This window comes from Lepus europaeus, chromosome 4 (genome assembly GCF_033115175.1).
Source record: "Lepus europaeus isolate LE1 chromosome 4, mLepTim1.pri, whole genome shotgun sequence".
Lineage (NCBI taxonomy): Eukaryota > Metazoa > Chordata > Mammalia > Lagomorpha > Leporidae > Lepus > Lepus europaeus.
The window spans coordinates 153,122,282-153,143,083 of record NC_084830.1 but is presented as its reverse complement, the minus strand read 5'-3'; the positions used below and the strand labels follow the sequence as shown (position 1 = coordinate 153,143,083).

Sequence of the window (20,802 nt, the reverse complement as noted above, 5' to 3'; positions counted from 1 at the left end):
ACACATTAATTACATGCTTAGATCATTGATTGCCTTTATCTGGACTGTCTGCTTTCCTATTACCTGTTACTGGGAAAGTTTTTTTTTTTCTTTAAAAAAAAAAAAAAAAAAAACAATGCACATAAATTGCTCATTTATGCTGGGACCGGAGAGTTTCTCTTTGAATTGTGTCACAGCAGAGAGAAGGTAAGAATCGGGGGAGGTCTGGGGTCAGCACTTCTGGATAGAAATTGAATCACCAGTTCTAGAAATCAAAAGTCGCATTCCGAGCTCTGTGAAGTAGACAATGATGTATATGAATCAGCAGCCGCCCTGGAGTCGATACAAATCAAAGTGGCTTTATGAAGCTATTGATATTTTCAGCTCTCTTCCTGAGGTTGAATACATTGAAGTGTTTATCCCCCCGGGCATTGTTGATCCAAATGAATCTATTCACTGTGAAACCAGACTGAGCTGCGGTTAGGGACAAAACTGCACACGCTGACCCAAATAGGGCTCTTCCCCGCACTGCGTGACCATTGCTGTGCACTGAGTGCTCCCAGTGAATTGAAATTGTGAGAATGACACCCCCAGGCAGGACACTTACATTACAAAGAGGCCGCACTTCTCTTTGGCTTTTGCTGTGTATTAATTTTTCAGTGTTTGAAATCTCTCAGAACACAATATTGATGCATTTTCTAAGAATCGGTCCGGATGAGATGACTTGTGTTTCTGTGTCGCGATTTAACTTGAACTCCTCCTCTAAGTGACTGCACCTTCAGGTTGCATCAGTACATCCTGTTATTGGACATTGGCTGGTTCGGTAGGTGCCATAGGCATGTCTTGCCTGTCTGGAAGGTGATGTTGTACCAAGGTGCAGGTGTCAGGTTGCAGTGAGAAGACTACAAAGAAGGAACCCAGGGCCTCCATTGCCAGGCATCCTTTGACATATTCAGAGCAAAGGGAGGCCATCCGTTAGGGCCTCTCTTGTTAGGAGAAGGATTCACTAGGCTCACTAGGCTAATCCTCCGCCTTGCGGCGCCAGCACAGCGGGTTCTAGTCCCGGTCAGGGTGCCGGATTCTGTCCCGGTTGCCCCTCTTCCAGGCCAGCTCTCTGCTGTGGCCCGGGAGTGCAGTGGAGGATGGCCCAAGTGCACCCCATGGGAGACCAGGAGAAACACCTGGCTCCTGGCTTCGGATCAGTACAGTGCGCCGGCCGCGGCGGCCATTGAAGGGTGAACCAACGGCAAAGGAAGACCTTTCTCTCTCTCTCTCTCTCACTGTCCACTCTGCCTGTAAAACCTCCCCCCCCCCAAAAAAAAAAGGATTCCTTACACGCTAGATATTCATCGGAATTATGTTTTCCTCTTGGGATGTGCGCGCATCTAACTATGTGCTCAGAAGGCGCAACCTTAAAGGAACTGGCCAAGGGCACTTACTTAGAGACCTGCACTTACTAGACAGATCACTGGGAAATAAAACATAAAGTGCCAAGCCAGTGGAAGTCATTTGTCTTTTAAAGCCCACGGGAGGAGAGAAATGTAAATTAGAATGTCTGCAGTAGGTTCCATACCTCTCTCTGAGCCCCTCCCACCATCAGGGTGCGGCATGTGTCAATCACGCACTCAATTGTGCTGCACGAAGGCTTGCACGCAGGAGCAGTGTAGCAAGGGGAGGGGCCAGGCGCGGGGTCTTCAATATGGGTCCAGCGGTTTGTTAATGAAACATTTACACAAGTAGTTTATGTGGTTGTAATAAGGGGGGGCAGGGCTCTTTCATTGTAGCCTTTCATTGCTTAGCGCGGTCTTTAAGAGGATTACTGCAGGAGGGGGAAAGAATGTGCTTGCTAGTTCAGTCTCAGGATTGGCAAGGCTGAGTGCTTAATAGATGGCCTCTGGATTTAGGATTACTGTGGGGCAAATTCTTCCAGGCTTTCAATAGAAGAGAACGCAGTGTGTTTTCCAGTCCGCTCCAGGAGAAGAGCTATTGACTTGGCCCTGGCACTGGGGGGTTTCTTCCTACCACTCCCTCCTGCTTCTGTCACGTCAGACACAGAGATCTATGTATTTATTTGGCTGACTGGTAGCCCACGCACCACCATATGCACCAACTCCATACTTCTGCGCCATTAGCAAGCCGCTAACCTGGAAGCTGACCAGCACCCAAGGGACTTCTATGGCGTTCGTGGGCAGGAGCTGCTCGGGGCAGAAGGCAAAAACTCAGAAGACAGAGCTGGTGTTTCAGATGCGTGTACGCGCTACGCCTCGTTTTCTCAAAGATTTCCTAGCAGCTCTGAGCAACTGCATATTTTGGAGGGCACTGGAGTGAATAAGTGGCCCTTTTATTTTTCTAGGGAGTTAGAGGCAGCTTTTGTTGGCAAGCTGGTGAAAGAATCCTGTGCTGCTGGGTCCTGCTGCTCCAGGTCCCGTGACTTCAGCCTATTTTTAGCACAAGGAAGATGTTAGTTGTAACAGTGTACAATGGGCTAATCAGCCAGAATAGAACTCACACTGTATTTTCCTCCACATTGCACTTATTGTGTGCCTTGAATGTCAACAGCTCTCTGCTCCTGACAAAGATGGCAGTTTGCCATGCTAGGATCCAGTCTCTGAGGCTCAGCAAACAGTGAATAGAAACAAGCCCGGGGACGCTGAAAAAGCAATTGTTTGCCCTTATGTCACTTGCAGCCTTAGACAAAATCATTTTGTGTTCCTTCCAATCTCCCTCCTCCAATGAGCAAACATTCACAAGTGCTGGTTATCTGGGTTTTAAAAATTAGTTCTATTATTTTCCACCCACCTTTAAAGAACCAGGAAATCACATTTTGCATGAAACGTGACAACATCCCTGTACATTTTACATTCCTTATGAAATAAGTGCAATTTAATGTAAGTATCTAAAGCTTGGTCCTAGCAATCGATTGGGGTCACTTTAAAACATGCTCAAAGATGCCATTTGAAGCCACAGCCCACACCAAGAAATTTTTTGTCCTGCACCATCCGTATGGACCATTAGCAGATTCAACAGTTTGCTCTCGAAACAGATTTAGAGCAATTAGCTGTAAAGCAAATTGTTGTTGGCCGAGCTTCCTGTGTCATAACCATCCTATGGTTCTGCCACCTTGGGAGCTTATTTAAAAGTTTTCTGAATTATTGTCACAGTGATACGTGCACATAATAAAAACCAAATATGAGAGTGCTTCACAAAGTTTATGGAAAACGTAGGGTATCACTTTGATTTATTTATCTATTTGAAAGGCAGAGTGAGAGACAGGAGAGACATCCAGGGCAGAGAGATTTTCTGTCTTTTGATTCCACTCGCCAATGCCCCCAACAGCTGAGACTGGGCCAGGCTAAAGACGGAAGCTGGGAACTCCATCCAAGTCTCCCGAGTGGATGGCAGGAACTTAAGTACTTGAGCCATCCTCTGCTGCCTCTGGTGCGTTCACAGGAAGCTGGATTGGACGAGAAGCAGCTAGGCTTTGAACCAGCACTCTCACGTGGGTTCGGGTCGTCCCAAGCAGCTGCACTACAATGCTGAGTGTCCGACTTTTTCCTGTCTCCTCTCCTTGCCACTCTCATGTGTGCTTTCTGGTGATGCGTGTTCATCACTCCTCCACTGAACTGGTTCTGCCTACGGGCAGAGAATGACACCTGGGTGTATCTTCCCCTGGTCCAGCACCCAGGGTGCACCGACCATGCACAGCTCGCTGCCTGGGTGAAAGGGCTGCTCTGCGAGCCATCCCCTGCCTATCACCTGTTTTCTCTCACCTGGCTCAAACCAATGTTTCTAACTCACGTAGCTCTCCAGGAATCGCACTGATATCTGGCACATAAAGTCTAAAAAGGCACAGTAGTAAGTGTACAAAATTTATTTTAAAAATTACTCTGTACCTAGCATGGGGTAAGACTACCAGGCAAAATAGTTGTGATCAAGAGACATAAACCAAAAGTTGTATTTTAAGGAGCCTACTGCAGCACTTGCAGATGTAACCGTCTGAATAGGACCATCCAAGGCTAGAGATGGTGTGAAACACGAGAGATCAGTTCGCACACTCTTGGTCTAGGCTTGAGCTGTTGGAAGAAGACAAATGATGCTGCTTCAAATGGTGACTTGACGAGCAAGTAAACCATGAATCATGCCAGTGTACAAGCTTGTAATCAGCACAATGGAGAAGTGATATGGGAGTTGTCATTTACTCTGTTCTTGGCAAAACATTGACCAATTCATGAACGGCATGCTAAGTGTTGTAGCAGGAGCACAATTCATGTTATCTGAGAGAGTTGACACTTCTGTTTCCAATCTGCTTATTGTGATTTTTTTTTTATCTTTTGTTTATGAGATGCGTTGTCCTTCTGTGTAGAAAGCCACCTAGACAATGATGTGTACAGTACTCACATTGCATAATATTTAAAATGTAGAAAGTACATTGGCATATTTTGAAAATATTTAAAACATTTTTGGGAACTAAATTTTTTATTAATGTCTTATATTTACTAATGGTAAGACAAAATGATTTGCTTATGGTTATGTCTGAGTGGCATTAGGCAGAAGCCTCTCCACAAACCCAAGTCTCCACCTTTAAGCTTTGTATGTTCACAAGTCAAATGTGTAGCACAGTAGAAGGAATGCTGCTGTATTTTGTTATGATGATGATGATGATGTAATAAAACCTTGCTTTGTGGTACAGCAAGTTAAGCCGCCATGGGCAGTGCCGGCATCCCATCAAGGTGTTGGCGCAAGTCCCAGCTGCTCCGCTTCTGATCCAGCATCCTTGATAATGTGCTTCGGAAAGCAGCAGAAGATAGTGCAAGTGGTTGGGCCCCTGCTACCTGTTGGGCATTGCCTAGAATCTCCATAACAATATGGCACCTGGCGGATGTTCGAGGGGCGTGTCTGCGGTTGATGTGGTTAAGCTACATAAGATCAGATCACTGGCAGGGATAAGTCCGCTTTATTTCCGGACACGTGGACAGTGCATGATCCCTATACTTCACTTAAGGTGCTCCTGTGCGTGGTCCACCCATGCCTGCATGATCTTTTCTCTGATTGGCTCCCCTACTGTGCATGTCCTTTGTAAGCTTTATGAGCCTGTACACTTCCTCAACAAAGCGGTTCCTGCTTTGACAGAACCCACGGGTGCTTGTGGTGTGTTCTTGACCCGTCGACCTTACCCTTCCCGTTTGCCTCGCTGGGGAGTGCTTGCGCTACCCTTGCTGGTCAGGGGCTAGCAATGGGCTTGAGACCCTGCCAGCTACCCACATGGGAGGCTTGGATGGTATTCCAGGCTCTTGACTCCTCCTTGGCCCAGCCCTGGCCATTGCAGCCATATGGGGAGTAAACCAACAGGCAAAAGATCTCTTTCTCCGAGAAGCTCAAGACTTTGGATTGGCCCAGGTTTGGCCGTTGTGGCCATTTGGGGAGTGAACCAGTGGACTGAAGACCTCTCTCTCTGTCTCTCTCTTTCTCTCTATCCCAACCCTCTCTGTAACTCTGCCTTTCAAATAAATAATTTTTTTTTTTTTAAATAAAACAGGGGCCACAAAGCTATTCCTTAAAACCATGCCTCGAATTACTTACAGGAGACACCTGAAGGCCACTGAGTATAAGGCCAAATAACTCGTTAAGCCTCAGCTGCTGATGTTTGCAATGATGAGACAACTGTTTTATAAATGGTTAAAAGTTTTATAGGTTATACATTACAGATTCTCAAATACATACATTTTTAAATTTATTTATTTGAAAGGTGGAGCATCTGAGGTTTCCTATCCCATCCGTTCAGTTGGTAAACTCCTGAAAGAGCTAGGGCCAGGTCGGGCCAAAGCCCAGAGCCCCTGTCTATAAGATGAGTGGCAGGGACCCCAGCACTTGAGCCACCCATCTTCTGCCTCCCAGGGTATGCACTAGCCGGAAGCTAGAATTGAAAGTGGAACTTGTTTAGTAATGCTATTTAAGAAGAAACATTTGTAGTTTAATTGTACAAAACATAGAACTTTGTCATCTTCTCCTTGAAGTTAAATAATTTTGAATGCTTTTGAAATTTTTATATTGAAAGTAATCCTGTGTAAGTTCGGCATACTGTAAATACATAATTGAAAACATTGTTGTGCATTAAAACTCGATAGTCAGTGCCATATTGTTTTAATGCTGACGTCTTAACTCAAGGAGAAGTCTGTGATCTCAAATGACCAGAAAAAGAATTCATTCTGTGACATGAGTGAAGAGAACCAGCCTGGTGAAAACCCCCTCTCGGCCCCCCCACCCCGACACCATTTGAATCCAATAGTAGCCAAGATATGATCCAGAAATAGCAACAGCTAGTGAAAAACAAAATAGCAAAGTGTCCTTTTGAAGGAAGACTTCTTTGACATACATCCTACCATTTTTTTTTTTTAAATCGCCTCTTTCATGTAGAAAATGAAATCAAACAAGGGATCCTTGAAAAACTCAAGCCTCAATACACTCCATACGCAGGAACTAAGTCAGAACACACGAGAAAGAAGGCATGTGCGATGATACAAAGCCATTGGAAAAAGAATAACTTTTTTTGTCTGCTTTTTGCTGGAGAAGGCTGTGAAAGAGTGTGCCAGCAAGAACAAGTTTTGCAAGTGACATTTCATTTCTTAGCAGTTAGGTAGATTGATGCTTGCTGCTTGTAGCTCATGCATTACCAGTTGTACTACTCCAGAAATAAAAATCATGTGCTCCATTCATTCTTTATCGCATAAATGTTAGACAAAGAGAATGGAAATTTGCATTTGGGTGATCGCTCCTGTTAAAATATTGTGGCCTTGATAACAGGTTAAGAACTAATATACTTCCACTGCCCTTTCACATTCCACCTCGGTAAAACAGCGTGACGGATTGGACGTGTAAAGGGAGGAGAAATGGAAGAGGAGAATCACGTTACAGGCTGAGGCTTCTAAATAGGCCACGCAAACTTTATCATCTTTGCAGGCCGTGACTCAAGAGCCCTACCTGTAAATCTACTTAATAGTCAAGTCCCTGGGAACTGGAGCAGCACTGAGAGTTACCAGCAATACCATTCTACCAGAGGGACGCTGAGCTGTAGAACACAGGTGAGGGTTGGGCGTTTGGGCCCCGCAGGTGAAAGCAATGCTCGGGACAGCTGCATCCCACTCGGGAGAGCCTGTGGCCAGCTGTGATGGCTCACCCAGATGCTTGCTGCTAAGGCTTCTGGGTGGCAACAGATGACAGCTCAATGAGATGGAGGGTCCCTGCCACCCTGATGGGGTTCCTGGCTCTTGGCTTCATCCTGGCCCAGCCCTGGCTGGTGCTGGCACGTGGGGAGGGAACCACCCGACGGAAGAGCGCTCGTTTTCTATGTCTCTCTGTCTCTGTCTCTGTCTCTCTCTGTGTCTCTCTCTCTCGCTGTCACTTTGGCTTTCGAATGAATCTTTAAAAATAAAGGACTGCAGGTGTAGGACTGGGAGGTTTCTCAACATAATGGTTGAGAACAGATAGAAAAGTCTTCCCACTGTTCACCGAAGTGTGTGTCATGCAACACCGGGTTTGATGTCAAAATTTTTGCCACAAAATGAACTTTCTGATGCAGTCTTTTTTCTTTTAAAAGATTTATTTATTAGGGCCAGCACTGTGGCGTAGTGGGTTAAAGCCCTGGCCTGAAGTGCTGGCAACCCATATGAGTGCCAGTTCTGGTCCCGGCTGCTCCTCTTCCGATCCAGCTTTCTGCTGTGGCCTGGGAAGGCAGTGGAGGATGGCCCAAGTGCTTGGGCCCCTGCACCCACAAGGGAGACCAGGAGAAAGCTCCTGGCTCCTGGCTTTGGATCATCACAGCTCCAGCCGTTGGGGCCATCTGGGGAATGAACCAGCAGATGGAAGACCTCTCTCTCTGTGTCTACCTCTCTCTGTAACTCTGTCTTTCAAATAAAAAAATAAAATCTTTAAAAAAATTTATTTATTTATTTGAAAGGCAGAGCTACAGAGAGGGAGAGGGGAGAATGAGGGGAGAGAAATAAAGATCTTCCATGTGCTGGTTCATTCTCCAGATGGCTGCAACGGCCGGAGCTGCGCCGATCTGGAGCCAGGAGACCTCTCTGGATCTCCCACATGGGTGCAGGGGTCCAAGGACCCAGGCCGTACCAGAGAGCTGGATTGGAAGTGGAGCACCTGGGACTCGAATTGGTGTCCATATGGGATGCCGGTACTGCCGGTGACAGCTTTACCCGCTGCGCCACAGCACTGTCCCCTTGTTGCAGTCTTCACAGTTCCATGCTTCTGAGTTCTGTCTCATCTGTTCTCCTCGCAAGAACAAGCAGTTTTGAGCCATGCAGGTCCAAGAGGCAAACTTGGATTTTCGTCTATGGAAATGAAGAATAAGCTTTTTTAGATGTCTCTGAATCTCGTGGTTAGGCTGAACTTGCAGCCCTCCTACTTTGGTTAAGTTGAAGCTTTTGTGCTTCACATATATGTATTTTGCCTTAATTAGCACACTGGGATTTGAGGTGGGGTGGGAGTGGATGTGGGTGGGCATTAGGCAAGGAAAAGGAATTCAGCTGCTACTGTTTGTCCACAATGGTGGAGGCTCCTTTGGTGAGGTTAGCCCAGAATAATCCTGTAGAGACACTGCTTGGAGAAAACCAAATACAGTTATAAGAGTTGGAGCTGGTAGGCTTGTCTACATAAGACAGATCCTAAAATTGTACCGTTGGGGATGTACTGGGAGGGTGAAATGCATTCTGTGAATGTGCAAGATTTTCAGTGCGATGGGTCAAGATTGGATCCTTAAATGGGTTTTTGCACAACGATGTCACATACCTGCCTCAGATTCTTTGGCAGCCACGCAAACATTGAGAAAGCCTCTCTAGTCCTGTATGTAGTCTTCATGATGTCGCCTCAACATCTTTGCCTTCTACAACCTCTCTGGCCTCCATGTATTCCCCACTTGGAACTGAACTGGAAATCTGGCAAGGGCGGTCCAGGGGAACATCCAGGACCGGGTGACAGGCCAATCTCTGCTGCTTCAGGTGTTGCAGGCAACTTCTGGGGCCTCGAGCAGTCAGACTGTACCTGACCCTCGGAGGAAGGGGGCTATTGGTGGTGCCAACAAAGAGGAAGGGAAACACTTGAGAGTTTAATTCAAAGTCCTCATGGAGGTGGGCTTCTGGAAGTGGCCAATGCTCAGAAAGTCCATCTTTGCAAGTGGAAAATCCCCTTATATTTGTGGAGGAAAATTTTTTTTTGAAAAGCATTAGAAAATCAGGTCACCGTTTGAAGCGGTCTTCCCCCTGCATGGCTAAGGGTCTTTTCCAAAACATTCCTAAAACACAGAGTAATTGTATAAATGACAAAGAAATGCACTGAGATGAAAAACAGGATCTTTGTTTCAGGCAAGTCCTAGTTTGGGAGCATTGGGTGTGAAGGTGGTCACGGTGGTACAGCAAAAGCCTGAGGGAAGGAGCTGTGTTCTGTGAGCACTCTGTTCCGTGCCTGGTGGCTTTTCTGGGCGCTCAGGTCATCAGAGAAACCCAGGCGATGCCTCTCAAGGTTATCCGAGTGTTCAGTGTCCCTGCGTCAGTGGGGGAAGCAGTCAAAGTTGGGTTTTATAGAATTAGCAATGTGTTGGTCAAAGGAGTGAAGGAAAGCTCACAGTGAGTTGAGAATCTCCTCATGGGAAAACCAGTGATAGATTGTTGTAGGCACAGGGGATATAAAGTTGTTCAAAGGCAAATGATTTTGGAAGCATGTTGTTGGAAGGGACTGTGGCTGTTGGAGACCCTAAGTAGACAGGTTCGGTCAAATCGGCACAGCGGGTTTTTGTAGGTCTTTGTGTTGCTAGCTGTTTTTTTGGTTGTTGTTTTTCAGTATTGGAACAGTGCCCTCATCACTAATTAAAGCTATTTAGATAACAAATAATGGAAACACACCCTAGCCAACTGAACATTATGGGGATTCTCAGACTATGGAGCTATTTGACTTTCTGTGTTGCTGGGACTCCTTAAAGACCATAGCCTGAAGTTCTTCTTCCTTTTTTTTTTTTTTTTTTTAAAAGATTTATTTGAAAGGCAGAGTTACAGAGAGGCAGGGAGAGAGTGAGGTCTTCCATCTGCTGGTTCACTCCCCATTTGGCTGCAATGGCCGGTTGTGTTTGCATTGCCTTCAGGCAGGTGATGGATTTGCCAGCTGGTTGCAGGTCTAGCTACTCCGGGTTGTTTCATACATTATTAGGATTTGTGTGTTTATCCCTGGAAATGCTTCAGTTAAAAGTCTGAGAGGAATACTCTGTTGTGAGATAGTAACACGAGCTCTGTGTGTATGAGTGCCTAGGTTGGGTCAGGCGCTCGGCACCATGAAGATTGAGAACACTGGCGTAGGTGGATGTGGTCTCTGCTGAGTAGCAGTGCGGAAACTTGAACCCAGGTCAGTTAGACTCCAGTGTTTGTCCTTAACTTGCCTCTGATAGGGAAATAGGTTGTACACCAATGTTGAACCTATGCCTCTTCAGACAATCTACAGGATAAACGATGTCTATATCTCGCTAAATTTCTATGAAGTGACTATAAGAACCTGGATAGATAAAATGAAGGGTTTGTTTAGCATAAAATCAGTAACTAGAAAAAAAGGCTTCTGTCTTGTTGGTAAAACTGCCCCAGGGCCCAAAGTTGTCAACCATCTTCATAATTTATTGGACAAGATTACCAGAGCTAGCTGAGTCATTGAGTAAGGAAATGTTTGAGTAGTCAGCACACAGATTTGATTTGGCTGTGGGGACAGTGGCTCTCCCAAGGCTTTGAGACAGGTTGTTGACATGACGGATCAACTGGTTATTGCAGAACTTAATACAACTGGCCATGAAGTGCATTTTAAAAGTTCAAATACATTCTCAAATAGGATAGTGCATAACAAAATTCATTGTCTCAACTCAGTGATACTTAGAATATGTGATACATCCATCTATAGAATTCAGTAATGGTTCAAGGCTGTCATCTTTTCTGATGGGAAAATCTTGACATGAAATTTGGGTCATTTGTCTTGGGATTGGGCCAAAATGGCACCTGTTCAATCATGTGGTAACACAGAATGGTTTATAATTTAACCAGGGGTGCGGGTGTAGGCGGAGCTTCCAGCTTCAGTACTCGGCTTAAGCTGAAGCTTTTGTGCTTAGGGGGTGGGGTGGGGTGGGGGTGGGAGAGGACAGTATATCCAGAACCACTGAGAATGGAGATGCCCCCTTTTTTTGAATATCTGGAGCACCTACAAAATGACAAAACCTTCACTCAGTTTTTATCCTTCCAGATTTGATTTTAATCAAGGTCAGTATCAGATAATTTTCTAATGTCTTTTTTTTTCTTTGAAGATTTATTTGATAATTTGAAAGGTGGAGTTACAGATAGGGAGAGGCAGAGGCAGAGAAAGAAGTCTTCCATCTGCTGATTTACGACCCAAATGGGTGCAATGGCCAGGACTGGGCTGGGGCAAAACCAGGAGCGAGGAGCCTTACCTGGGTCTCCCACGTCGCTGCAGGGGTCCCAGTATTCAGGCCATTTCCTGCTGCTTTCCTAAGCACATTAGCAGGGAGCCCAATGGGAAATGGATCAGTTGAGACCCAGAACTGGAACCCATATGGGATGCCAGCAGTGTCTTAAAGTTTTTTTTTTTATTCCTTAAAGATTTATTTCCTTGAAAGGCAGAGTTAGAGAGGGAGAGACAGATCTTCCATCCTCTGGTTCACTCCCCATATGGCCGCAGAGGCAGGGCTAGGCTAGGCAACAAGGCAGGAGCTTCTTCTGGGTCTCCCATGTGGCTGCAGAGGCCCAAGAACTTGGGCCATCTTCAGCTGCTTGACAGGTGCGTTAGCATGGAGCTGGATTGGAAGTGTACTAGCTTTATTATAAACAAATAAATGAAGTCTCATGGTTTTGTGTACAGACCCATATTCAACCCTCTATATTTGACTTTAAAACTGTGTGCAATGAGAATGTTAAGTGAAAAATAACCCTAAAACCAAGGTTTTAAAGATTTATTGAAAAGGCAGAGTTTCAGAGAGACAGATGATTTTCATCCACTGACTCATTCACCAAATAGTCCCAAATGTCAGGCTTCTGCCAGGGTAAAGACAGGGGCAGGAGCTCCATCCTGGTCTCCCACATGGATGGCGGGGACTCAAGCACTTGGTTCCATCCTCTGCTGCTTTCCCAGGCACATTAACAGGGACCTGGATCGGAAGTGGAGCAGCTGGGACTTGAACTGATGTTGATATTGGATGCATGCAGTGGATTAATCCACTACACCACAATGGGGGCCACTGTCTGTTCTAGAACTGGAAGAGATGTTGGTGCTTATCAGACCAAATGTTTGCACTTTCTTGGGTGAAATGGCTGATTTTGTCGTATCACGGAAGCAAGGCAGTGTCAGACGGACCTAGAAACGTAACAGAAGAGGCTCCTACCACTCAGATTTGGATAGTTTCCCCATTGAATTATCAAACAATAGATTGAGGATAGCAACTATTTTTAAAAACATAAGTTTATACTAATTTATAGTGAGGATGAGCTAGGGAGAGGGAGAAGGAAAGGGAAGGTTTTCTAATGGCTCTGTTGTGGAGGATGCTAGGGAAGTCGACCAAAGTACAAGCCCTGGGGCCAGCGTTGGGGCCCAGAGGGTCAGGGTGCCACTGCAGCACCAGTATCCCATATGGGTGTACTGGTTCAAGTACTGGCTGCTTTGCTTTTAATCTGGCTTGATGCTAATGTGCCTGGGAAGGCAGCCAGCGAGAGAGAGGCACATAGAGAGATGCTGGTTCAATCCCCAAATGCTGGGGCTGGGCCGTGCTAACAACAGGAACCAGGAATTCCATTGGAGGCTCACATGTGGGTGGCAGGGACACAAGTATTGTAGCTGTCGTGTTCTGCCGCCTCCCTGCTATTGCACCTGGGAAAGCAGCCGAAGAGGGCCCGAATGTTAGAGCCCTTGCGACTCATGTACAAGACCCTGAGGAAGCACCTGGCTTTGACCTGGCTCAGCACTGGGGGAGTGAACCAGCTGATGTAACATTATTCCCTGTCTATCTCACACTCTACCTTTAAATAATTTTAAGATTTAGTTTTATTTATTTGACAGGCAGCATCTTCAATTGTTTTCTCCGGCACATTAGCAGGGAGCTGGATCAGAGATGGAGTAGCTAGGACTCGAACCAGCACCCATATGGAATGCTGGTGTCCTGGACGGTGATTTTACCTACTGGCATCCCATATAGGTGCCATTTGAAGACCCAGCTGCCCCGTTTCTCATCCAGCTGCCTGCTAATGCAACTGGGAAAGCACATAAGATGTCCCAGGTTCTTGGGCACCTGCACCCATGATGAGGATAAGGAAGAAACTCCTGATGCCTAGCTCCTAGTTCCTGGCTCCTGGCTCCTGGCTCCAGCCTAGCATAGCCATGGCTGTTGCACGCTTTTAAGGAGTGAACTAATAGTTGAAAGATCTCTCTGTCTTTTCCTCTCTATTTAACTCTGACTTTAAATAAAAGAAAAATGCAAGCATGTTTCCTGAGTTTGCAATTGGAATTGTACTTCAGAGTAATTCTGTAATTTAAAAAGGTCTCACTTTACCTTATAAATGCACTCAGTGATGAAATAAATCACCACACTCTAGTTCCATTATTTTGCAACTCTTACTATAATAGTAGTACAAGTGCTAACATTTCAAAAGAGACAGCCGGATACAATGGCCACTCAATTCAGGCATGTGTCACCTGAGAAGTATTGTGGGGCAGGCTGGTGTTTGGTGTGGTGCTTAGGCTGGGAAGGCTGTATCCCACTTGCCCAGAGTTCAAGTCCAAGCTAATGTGCTTTGTACTCGCCTCTCTACTGGCACACAGATAAGGAGGCAGCAGGCGGTGGCTCAAGTCTTTGGATCCCTGCTACCCACATGGAAGACTTGGCTGGAATTCAAACTCCTGGCTTTGGCCTGGCTCAGCCTGGGCTGTTTGGGCATCTGGGACGTGTAAAGGGAGGAGAAATGGAAGAGGAGAATCACGTTACAGGCTGAGGCTTCTAAATAGGCTACACAAACTTTATCATCTTTGCAGGCCGTGACTCAAGAGCCCTACCTGTAAATCTACTTAATAGTCATATAAATACCCTGGGGGTGGGCAGGGCTAACGGGGGGGGGGGGGGTGAGAAGAGCCTTCTGATTGAAAGAGACTAGAGAGAGACAACAAGCAGTTATATTTTAAGTACTTTATATCCAAACCGAGGCTCCTTGGGAAAACAACTAATTGCAGCTTGGGGAAATGCATACAACCTTAACTTATTAGAAAGCAGGAAAGTTGTTGAAGGGTTTTGGTGTCATGTTGCAAGGACTTGGAGGCCTACCTAGTTGAACATGTTTTCCCAGGCCTCTTGGGCATAGATAAGAATACCAACCAAAGGAGACAGCACCACATCACATACGTTCAAACTTGGGAGTGCAGACAAAGTCCATTGCCTCCTTTGGAGGGTATTGGAGACATAATTCGTTATCTCTGAAAATTTGTGCGGGGCCGGCGCTGTGGTATAGTGGGTAAGGCTGCCACCTGCAGGGCCGGCATCCCATATGGGCACCGGTTTGAGTCCCGGTTGTTCCACTTCCAATCCAGCTCTCTGCTGTGGCCTGGGAAATAGGAGAAGGTGGCCCAAGCCTTGGGCCCCTGCATCCACGTGGGAGACCCGGAAGAAGCTCTTGGCTCCTGGCTTTGGATTGGCGCAGCTCTGGCTGTTGGGGCCAGTGGGTGGGGGGAGTGAACCAACGGATGGTAGACTTCACTCTCTCTCTCTCTCTGCCTCTTCTCTCTCTGTGTAACTCTGACTTTCAAATAAAATAAATAAATCTTTTAAAAAAATTGCACATCCAGAATCACTGTGTGTCTGGGCTTTCCTGTGTAGCTGTATCTCAGGGTAACCAGGTATTTTATAAGGGACAGTTCCTGCTGATAGAAACACTAGCAATGTGGAATGCACACCAGGATTAGCAGCCTACGCACATTCTTCAACACCTAATAGAAATAATGGATCTAGACTATGATTACCAATGGCGTGAAGCAGCTCAGAAGTTGAAAATAACCAGTTGGTACATCCATCATAGCGCAAGAACACAACACCACCCGAGAAGCATTCTTAGCAAAATGAGTGCCTGGTTCTAGGGATGGAGGTGTAAGCTTCCAGCTCTAACTGTGAACCCACAGGGGACAGAGGAATGTGGTACTTAGCACCACAGGGTGCGGTTGACTAAGCAACTCTGCTGATAATTGACCTAGGTTTTTTCTCTTTCAAATAACCTGAAGGAGGGAAGAAGGATGGAATAAGGTGTAAGGAGGAAGAGAGGATAAGAGAGAAAGTGAGAATGTTTACAACATTCTTAGGTATTTCAGCAATTTAATTTTAAGAACAGTCTTGGGATCCTATTCAAAAAAAGGATTTTCGAAATTTGACATACTTGGCCGGTGCTGTGGAGTCGTGGTTAAAACTGCTGCCTGCAGTGCCTGCATCCCATATGAGTGCCGGTTTGGGCCCTGGCTGCTCTACTTCTGATCTAGCTCTCTGCTGTTGCCTGGGAAAGCAGTGGAAGATGGCTCAAGTGCTTGGACCCCTGAACCCACATGAGAGACCCAGAAGAAGCTCCTGGCTTCGGATTGGCCCAGCTCCAGCTGTGGTGGCCATTTGTGGAGTGAATGAGGATATGGAAGACCTCTCCCTCTCTCTCCCTCTCTCTCTATCTCTGCCTCTGCCTCTCTGTAACTCTGCCTTTGAAATAAATGAATACATTAAAAAAAAAAATTTGACACACTGGATATTTGAAGATATTGTTAATTTTGTTAGCTTTTAAAAAGTCACAATAACATTAAATACTAAGCAGTCCTAATCTTTTATAGGTACAGTCTGAAATGTTTATGGATAAAATTTAAGAGTCTTGGATTTGTTTTACAGCAACACAGAAGGCAAGGTAGGGTGTAAATGCATAAAAGCTGACCATAAACTGATAATTGTTGAAACTAGGTGACAGGTACTGTTTTTTCTTTCTGGGATTTATTCTATATACTTCTGCATATGCTTGAAATTCACCTACCTAATAAAATAGTAACAGCAGCAACAACACAACCATAAAGCTAAGGTCCAGAGACAGGAAGGGACTTGCCCAACAATGCGTGTGTCACTAGGGGCAGCTCAGACCTGAAGCTGCTCTCCTGACTGCCAATCAGATACCCTTCCCTTAAAACAAGCTGTTCGGCAGCGAAGCCAAACTTCTGGGGTACCAGATCTCCGGCCAAAGCTTGACAAGCCAAGGGATGAGACAGGGAATCCGCGATGGTGCCATCAAGCACTCGGGCAAACGGCTTCTCAGCAAGCAGCCAAGTGGCAAATTGGGATTGACTGGGAGTGCCCGAGCAGCTGGTGACTCTTGAAGTGCTGCCCGGAACTCTTGGCTTTTCCCCCACTTGGTCTTGAAGGGAGTCATTGCAAAGCGCAGAAGCCCGCAAAAATGCACAAATCTAGTTGAAAGGCAGCCTCGTGTGTGTCTAGATTTCCCTTGATTGCATCATGAGAGTTCGTTTTTGCTGAGACCTACACAGACAAACAGGGCATCTCATTAGCACAGATGAGAGGACGGTGCCTGGGCACCAGAGCTTAGAGAACAGTTAGCCTGCAGAGTCATTCCCACATTGCTTCGGAGAGCCGTCACGGGACCAGCAAGTCTGCGTTGCTCTGGGTCGGTCCTTGTTGAGCCGCGGGGGTTGGTGAGGAGGTCGGCGGGCAGAAGAGCACGTGAAGATCATACTGAGAATCGCAAGGTGAAAACGGAGCAGTGAAAAACCAGGAAAAGGGTGTAGGATGCTTTCCAAGTCGACAGACACTGCACCGGTAGTTGGTGCAGCTTGCTGTTAACACAGTCGGTGTCAGCTTGCAGCCTTTGTTTCTGGGTGTTGTTACTGTGGATTCAGAGGCTTGAAGATTTCCCGGGAGGTCCTCCGTGGGAGAGAAGGCAGGGTCTGTTCTGCATGCTGTCAGTGCTAATGCTAACAGTGTTCCCTTTCCGTACTTAATACTCCAGTATATTTCAGACAGTTGCTCCTGGAGGACGTGAGTTTTTCTCTGTCTTCAATTGATTTCCCAGTTACTTAATAGGGCCATGTAGTTTCTTTAGAAATGATCACTCTGCCACCATAGTGCTGTTGGTGGAACTATTCAGCAAGTGGGCTTCTACCCCAGGTTTTGGTAATCTGATTGTAGTAGGAGTTTGGACATTGGAGTTGGGATTTATCCCCATTGTGGCTATTGGATCCTATTTCCTGTGACTTTTCCCTTACCATCTGTGCGATTCTCTCTTTGTACAAATGATAGCTAGCTAATGAAAATGAAGACTATAGAATATTTGAATTACTGCTGGGTGTGATCTTGAGCCATACCTAACTCGAGTTAAGGGTATACTCTAAAACCAAACCTGTGCTCCTCGACTCGTTCTGGGAGAAAAATCAGTTGGATACTGAAACTTGAGTGGATTTCTGATTTTCCTCTTCTCTTGAAAAATGTAGTTTAAAAACAATTTTAAGAAAGATTTATCTATTTGAAAGGCAGACTGACAGGAAGTGGGGGGAAGAGAGAGAGTGAATGAATGAGTGAATGAAATCTTCCATTCAGTGGTTGACTGCTCAGTTGGCCGACCACAACAGCCAGTTTGGGCCAGGGTAGAAGCAGGAGCTAGGGACCCCGTCTGGGTTTGCTATGTGGTGACAGGGACTGAGCCGCTTCCAAGGCTCGTTAGTAGGAAGGTAATAGGATGGGAAGTGGAGCAGCTGGGACTTGAACCAGTGCTCTGATGTGGGTGTGTCAAGCTGCAGCTTAACCACTGTGCCCTTACCCCACCCCAGCAGGCTTCCTTAAAGCCAAAGGTAATTTGTAGTGATTATTATTCAAATATTGCTACAATTCTTCTCAAAAACAATTTCAAAAACATGTCTACAATTTCCCAAAATTGATAATTCGGATTCAGGATTAACCAAGTTCATGATTAAAAGCTGGGTACTTGCACCACACTACAGGATGAATCAACACTCCTGGTCAGGGGGCCGGCGCTGTGGCACAGCAGGTAAAGCTGCCGCTTGCAGTGCCAGCATCCCATATGGGTGCCGGTTCGAGTCCCGGCTGCTCCACTTCCAATCTAGCTCTCTTGTGTGGCCTAGGGATGCAGAAGATGGCCCAGGCCCTTGGGCTCCTACACCCATGTAGGAGACCTAGAAGAAGCTCCTGGCTCCTGGCTTCAGATCAGTGCAGCTCTGGCCATTGTGGCCCATTGGGGAGTGAACCAGCACATGGAAGACTCTGTCTCTCTCTCCCTCTGCCTCTCTCTGTGTAACTCTGAATTTTAAATACATAAATAAATCTTAAAAAAAAAAAAAAAGATTCTTGGTCAGGAGCTGCCAGAGAGGGACGTGGTTGCCTGCCGGGTGTGCCAGGCCTGTTGGGGACAGGACCACAGGACCCTGAACACGGCTGGCCCTGTCTCCTGCTGCTGGGGAGAATGCGGGACTCTGAAGCGTTTATTCTTCTTAGGGCTGTTCCTTAGGGTCCACCCTGGCTCCTTGCTGTGCACTGAACTATGGAGCCCAGCCCACAGTGTCACTCTATTGACAAGGAGGTGTTGAAGATGGAATGAGATCAAAGCTGGAGCCCTAATTCAGTGGGATGGATGTGTGAGAAGAGGAAGCGGCATCTCTCCCTCTCTCCCTTCCTCTCTCCCTCCCTCCCTCTCTCTCTCCCTCCCTCTCTTCTTCCTTTCTACTCCACTTCCCCCACCCCACCCCGTGCCCCTTAAAACAGGAGAGACTGTGTGCATACACAGCCAGGAAGCAACCATCAGTGGCTGGGAGGAGAGGCCTTACCAGAAACCAACCTCGAGGGTATGTTGGTATCGGCTGCCCAGAGTGAGTGCGAGAAGACAGGTGTGTGGTTGCCGTCACCAGCTCTGTGGCATTTTCTTAGGCAGCCCTCACAGACTAGTTCTCTCCTCCCAGGGTTCTCACAATGCAGCAGGTCCCTCCTCCCAACGTGAGGCTTCCCTTTCCATAGTTTCCCTTACTAACAACCCTCATTCGAAAGTACTGATGGAAAGTTCCAGAAATAATTCATCAATGGTAGGCTGCCATGGGTCCCATCAGTGTGATGCAGTCCTGCACCGCCCAGCTCTGTTGGGCGCAGGATGGTTCCCCAGCTGAGATGACTACATCTAGGTCTAGAGAGAACATGGACCCATACCTTTCTTACAGCACGCTGTAATGGCTCTGTTCGTTACTGTTCACCTCTTACCGTGCTTAATTTTGTCAGAGTTCTGTGTGACTAGGAAGGAATGTAGTGTACCCGGGCCCTGGTAGTGTGTGTAGTTTTCACTCTCCAGTAGGGTCTTGGAAGGAATCCCTGGCAGATGAGGGGTTCCTTTATTCGTGGCATTTCTATATAAAGCCTCCAAGAGGTCTGTGATTCTTAGCCATAACTACAGTCAGAACTGCTCTCCACTCCCTCCCTTCCCGGCCTCTGGGACCCCGAGGATGCTTCTGGGCACGTCCCAGCAAATCGCCACTGCGTGGTGTTCAGGCCCCTGGAGCGATGGTGCTTGCTCATTGAACCTCCCCAGCGGGGAATGCTTGAGGTCCTTGACGTTCCTGCACACTTGGGGGCTACATCCATACAGCTTCCTGTGGCTTTCTTACCTCCCCTGTTGGCTTCCTTTGACCCACCTTGCTTGAGGCTTAGGTCGGGATGAAGACAAGGCCAGCCGAGTTCTTTGCTTGGTACCCTTGTGCTGTTTGACTCCGTGCTTGGTTCTGCATGTGGTCCCCTGTGCGTAACGCCTTTCTTGTTATGATGTTTTCTGATCAGGGATGGCTTTGCTCTGCAAACGAACCTCCATTCACTCATGTGCACCCCATCAGTATATGGACATCGAATGTCAGGCTTTGCATGGGGCTCAAGATCTTCTGTGTAAGGTAGTGCTCTGTGCTGCAAGCGTGGATGTCCTGTTTCCCACAGTGCTGTGTTGAAATTCAGGCCCCCTGTGTGATGATACAAGGATGTGTGGTCTTTTGGGGAGTGGATTTGGTCATGAGGTAGAATCTTCATGAATAGGATTAGTGCCCTTACAAAGAGACCATTGTAGGGCTGGTGCCTGTGACACCAGCATCCCATACGTGCACCGGTTTGTGTCTAGGCTGCTCCACTTCCTATCTAGCTTCCTGCCAATGAGCCTGGGAAAGCAGCACAGTTGGCCCTGGTCATTGGGCTCCTGTACCCACATGGGACACCTGGTCAAAGCTCCTGGCTTCAGCCTGGCCCAGCCCTGGCTGTTGGGGCTACTTGGGGAGTGAACCCACAGACTGAAGATCTCTGTCTCTTTATCTATAACTATGCCTTTTAAATATAGTGAATACATCTTTAAAAAAAAAAAGAGGCATTTGCTGTAGCACTTAAGTGCCTGGTTTGGACTGAGCTTGAGGCACAGTGGGTGAAGCCACTGCTCGGGACTTGCATGATCTTATATCAGCGTGCCTGTTTGAGTCTTCGCTGCTGCACTTCCTGTCCAACTCCTGGCTTCAGCCTGGCCCAGCCCTGGCTCTTGCAGCCATTTGGAGAATGAATTAGTGAAAGGAAGATCTTTGTTTTTTTCTCAGTCTCTGCTACTCTGCCTTTCAAATTAATTAATATTAAAAATGATGAAAATTCTGTTGAAGTCCCCACTTGGGTTGACTGCATCCCATCTTACTTACGGTGCCTGGTTCGAGTTCTGGCTCTTTGTCTTCTGCTAACGCCCACCA

At 46.8% G+C, this 20,802-nt stretch overlaps 1 long non-coding RNA gene across 1 annotated transcript in view; it reads left to right on the top strand.

Annotated features, from left to right (window-relative positions):
- Positions 1-16,685: 16,685 nt before the first annotated feature.
- LOC133758606 (uncharacterized) overlaps positions 16,686-20,802 on the top strand; it is a 242,437-nt gene continuing 238,320 nt past the window's right edge. Inside the window, exon 1 of the long non-coding RNA XR_009865807.1 lies at positions 16,686-16,788. This is a non-coding gene — a long non-coding RNA (uncharacterized LOC133758606). The remainder of the gene's footprint in view (positions 16,789-20,802) is intronic.